This window comes from Cavia porcellus, unplaced genomic scaffold, assembly GCF_034190915.1.
Source record: "Cavia porcellus strain 051 isolate PalLab524CR breed Dunkin Hartley unplaced genomic scaffold, mCavPor4.1 scaffold_3, whole genome shotgun sequence".
Classification (NCBI taxonomy): domain Eukaryota; kingdom Metazoa; phylum Chordata; class Mammalia; order Rodentia; family Caviidae; genus Cavia; species Cavia porcellus.
Genome location: NW_026947486.1, coordinates 102369856 through 102375410, shown reverse-complemented (window position 1 = coordinate 102375410; position 5555 = coordinate 102369856).

Genomic DNA, 5555 nt, shown 5'->3' with positions numbered 1-5555 from the left:
AATGGAAATGAGCTTAGCTACCCATTCTACCCAGGACCCATTCTAGTTTAGAAACTGGGCTGGGGATGTATCTCAGTGGTTCAGCACCTGCCTGGCAAGGGCAAGGTCCTGCCTGAGTTCAGTTCCCTGTACCAAAAAGAAAAGAGTAAAAAAAAAAAAGAACCAAAAAAGAAATATGTGCATTTGTCTATTAGGCAAACCCCTTGTCTTTATAACAGATGGTTAATATTAATTAAAATAAATTATTATAACTAAGAATTCTCACATCTGTTCCACCTCAGAAGACTAAACTAATCAAAGAGGAGGTGGACCTATGGTTGTGAGCTCATCTGTCAATACTACTGATACTTCTTCCTTGAATATATACCTCTACATCTGTGCAAGTTTTCATCTTGATTGCCAAAAAAAGTAATTGGATCACCGTGTTTAATTTCATGAGACTGCAATCAGGCATTTACTCTACAACTTGAGTGAGAGGTTTGCTTAGAATGGGCATTTGCTTAGCCTGTTTTCTTGAGTTTATCTAACTCTTCCTTACTTTTGGGCTCACTTTTGTTATTCTAGTTATAATTTGGAAAAAGCTTTAAAGCATCAGTGAAAATGTTCCCTTAATGGAGTCTTAGAAGCAGGCACATAAGCTGAAACCAATCCACAATCTTTATCCAAAACCCTTGGGGGTCAGCTGCATTTCAGAATTCAGAAAATTTTAGATTTAGATAATATGGTACATATACTCTATATTTCTTAACATCCCTAATGGGTCCGGGGCAATATCACATAGAAAAAAAGCATTAATATTTCTACAGTGAAATGGATGTATATTCACATTAAGTATGATAAATAATCACTAAAATTGCCTTATGCCATTTCAGGACAGTTTTTTGCCATCAAATGAGTTTTTAAAAACTAAAGTTTTCCCAGCCTTTTGGATTTTAGACTTATAGATAAGAGATTTTGGGCCTGGAGTAGGTGTTCTTTAATGAAAAGTGCTTAGAATAGTGCCAGGCACTTAGCAAGGATTATATAATCATTATTTTTGTTTTTATTATTATCACTCACACCAATGTATCCATATTGCCACATCTAAGAGAAATGTAACTGAGCCAGGAGCAAAGACATCACTCCCTCCACCCAGTTATTACACACTTGCAAATTTAGACGTATAGACAAGTAATTTTATAAGAATGTCTAGCTTTAGATTGCAGCCAAGATGGAGTAGCCCATTCCCCCCAAGTCTTTCCTCTCACAGTTAAAAAACACCAGTCATAACACAATGAACAAGCACCAAAAGAGTAGAAAATGTGGAAAGAAGATAGACTATCTTGGAAACTCTAGACTCAAAGAGCTCATGGTGATGAGACAAGGTGCTGGAAATGCATCCAATCAAGAACCGTCAACAGACACATACGAAAAGAACTCCAAGAGAAGCCTGTATCCCTAGCCAAAAGAAAAGGAAACATGCTGTCACAAAGCACAGTAGAAAATAATTTGAAAATACCTTTCCTACTCCACCTAAGCTCCAACTAAAAAACTGCACTGGTCTCCACGGTTTTAGCAAAGCTAAATAAGGAACTTGTCTTTCACCCTTCCTGTAGTGGAATCAGAATGTTCCTATTACCCTGTCACAGCACAGCCAGTACAGCCTAGTAGGGAGCTGAGCCTCTACTTCTTACTAGGTAGAGGTGAAACTAAACAAGGGATGGGGGGGCTTGGTGGGTTTAGTTTGCATTCTGATTTGCTACCCACTGTGAGGTCAATGTGACCCAGTGGGGAGATCAATCCCCACTTCCACCCAGTACCAACAAGGTGGAATGAGGCAGCATGAGACAGTGATCTGCTTTTGGCATGGAACCAAGAGGGACTAACCTTTCATCCTCTTATCTGCAATGAGACAATGGAAACGATTGCTCCTTTTTGCTGGGCTAAGAGGGAGCTGAATATCTACCTTCATAGGGACCTATCCACCACACCTAAACAGAATGCCTGCTACTAGCAAAGAAGCTTAAATACAAGTGAGACTCTCTTAATATTATAACCCAAATATCCAGGGTAAAATAAAAAACAACTCATTACACTAAGAATCAGGACAACCTCAGCTGAATGAGAGCTGAGTTGATGTTGGGAGTATCTGAATTGTTTTAAAACAACAATAAAAAATGCTTCAAAAAGCAATTATATCCCACTACTGTGAGGTTGAAGCAGGGTGGATTGCTGCAATTTCGAGGCCAGCCTGAGCCACAAAGTGTGTTTAACGCCAGCCTAAACTGCATAGCGAGACTCTGTCTCAAAAGAGGCCAAAAAAAGCAGGTATGCATTGAAACAAATAAAAAATAAAATTTCCACAAGGGAATAAAAGTTATAAATAAAAATTTGGAATTATAGAACCAGGAACAAATAAAACATTAAAACCTCATTGGAGAGTCTCAATAGTATTTTGGAGACAACAGAAAAAAGAATCAGTGAAATCAAAGACAGATTGACAAAAATTACCCAACCTGAACAGATAAATAGAAGGAAAAGTGAACAGAGCATCAAGGATATGAAGGGTAATGACAGAATATCTCAAATTTGTTTCACTGGATTTATAAAAGAAAGAGCATGGGATTAAAAGTACTTGCAGAAATAACATCAGAAAATTCCCCAAATTTATAGAAAGATATAGTCACATGGATTCAAGAAACTAAGCAAAACCTTGATAGGATGATCCCAAAGCAACACACAAGGAAAAAAATCATAATGAAACTCTTGAAAACTGGAGACAAGGAAAAAGTCTTGAAAGTACACAGAAAAAAAATGAGATTATATGAAGAAGAATATTACTTATCTGTCACTTGAAGCCATGAAAGCCTGCAGGAAGTGGTTCTGAGAAAAGCGGTTCTTTGAAAAGATAGCAAAGTTGGTAAATGTTTAGGAAGACTGTTATAAAGACATGATAAATTACCAAAATCGGGATTAAAAAGAATATTATAGGTCCTATAGCCACTTGGAGGATAATAAACGAGTACTACATACAATTTTTTAAATTTTATTAAGAGAAAGACTAAACAAAACAGAAAATAGGTAGAAATAATACATACATTCAGAGAAAAAAAAACAGTAAGAAATCACCAGTTGATGTTTATATATTGTCATTTTACAGATGTTCAAGATACAAAAATGGAACACGGAAAGTGGGAATTCAAATAGCGAGACCGCAAACAGCTATGTTCAACTGTCCAACAAAAACTTAGCAACATGGCTGTCAACACCACACATTTAAACATACATGCAGTCATCTATGTCTTCATTCATGTTTAGATTTAAAAAATAAAGCAGGTTAAAATCATTCTGAACAAACAATAATAGTATTGCTGGATTTCACACCGTGACACTCCATGATCAGCACTGGGTACTGTAGTGTCTTTTTTTTTATAATTTAATTTAAAGAAAGCCTAAACAAAATAGAAAATAGGTAGAAATAATACATAATTTCAAAGAAAAAAATAAACAGTAAGAAATCACTAGTTGATGAATACAGATTGTCTTCTAACAAATAGTTATTCAAGATACTAAAATGGAGCATATAAAATGGGGATTCAGACAGTGAGATTGCAACCAGTTCTGTTCAATTATCCAACAAAAATTTAGAAATATGGTTATCAATCCTATACCCTTAAACATACATACAATTATCCATATCTTCAATTATGTTGAGACTGAATAAACCCAACCAGGCTAATATCACTCTGAACAAAGAATAATATTATTGCTGGGTTTCACATTATGACACTCCAGGATCAGCATGGGGTATGTTAGTGTCTCTTTTTCTTCAGAGTATCTGTTCATTTCATCATGTGTCATAAGATCAGTTCTCATAAACTGTTTATAGATTCTACACATGTATGAGTCTTAACATGTATTGCTATCCTTTCTATATTAGAGGGAGAAACAAAACAAAACATATTCCTATAAACACATGAAACAAAATAAACATATAACATCGTTGTACAAAGAGTTCTACCATGGTTCCTGTGTTGTCTCTTGTTATCTCCAATAGAATTGGCTATATCATCAGACATAGTATAATTGAATATATCAGTATGTAACAGTATTAATAAAAACACAACTTTGTATATAATACAGAACTTCAAAAACCGGCAGTTATCAAACCAGAATCTGTATCGTAGAGTCTTGTCATCTTCAGTATAGTTGCCTAAAATCTCAGACTTGATACTATCAATCATACCAGTTTTGAAAAAAATCTTCTCTGCCTCATTTCTGTTATGCTCTTTTTTTGCCATCAGTTGTCTGCTTATCTTCTTCATTCTGTTTTCTGCTCCATTCATTGAGGCCTCTCTGCCACTGTTCTTGGAATCCTAGTACTTTTTTCTGTCTCTAGAATGCCCTGCAGTATTCTCTGTAGAGTTGGATTGGTGGTTGCAGATTTCTCAAGTTCCTCTTTATCTTGTAAGCATCTTGTTTCTCCATTAATTTCTAGAGACAGTTTAGCAGGGTATATCAATCTGGGATGGAGGTTATTTTATTTCAGGGCTTGGAATATTTTACTCGAGGCTCTTCTTGACTTGATGGTTTGTGTCAGGAAGTCTGCCATTATTCTGATGGGCCTTCCTCTGTAGGTTATCTGTTTCTTGTCTCTAACAGCTTTTAATATTCTGTTCTTATATTGAATTTCTGGGATCTTGATTATTATTTGCCTGGGTATAGCTCTGTTTTGGTTGTAGGTGGCTGGAGTTCTGTATGCCTCATATATCAGAATATCAGTTCCTTTTCCTATGTTTGGGAAGTTTTCCTTAATTATTTCTGTGAATAACCTTTGTAGTTCCTTTGTTTGTACCCCTGCTTCTTCATTGACATTCTTTATTCTCAAGTTATAGACCCTCTTGTTGTCTTCTAGCCTTTGTATTATTACTGGTTGTTTCCTTGTTATTTTCAAAAAGTTTTCCCTTTCATACTCCCACATTGCAAAATTTTCCTCCTGTTTGGATAATCTGTCCTTAGATTCTTTCAAGATCATTTGCCATCTTTCCATAGCATTTTTAATTTCCTGGTGATCTCTTTGAATCTGCTTCATGTATTTTATATTTTTTTTATATTCTTCACCAAATGGTTTTCTCCTTTGTTTGAGTTCCTCCCTTCTTCTGTCTGTGTCTGCTTGAGGGATGCTTAGTATCTCTTTTATTAATCTTCTTTTTTTATTTAAAGAAAAGGAAACAAAAGAATACATGGAGATAAAAAAGGGTAGAAATAATACAAACTTACAGAAAAACAAATGGTAAGAAATTGCTGATTGATAAGTTACACGTTGTCATCTTAGAAATAGCTGTTCATGTTATAGACTTAAAGTATTTAGAATGACATTCATAAAGTGACACTACAAACCCTTCTGCTCTATGATCGGACAAGAGCTCAGTAATATGGTTATCAGTCTTACACATTTGTTTTACATCTCAAAGAGGGTAAGATTAAACATATCAAAACAGAGCATAGCAGTTGAAAAAGACAATTTAAAGAAATACAGATTTCATAGCAAGCCCACTGGAGATCTTCACTGTCTA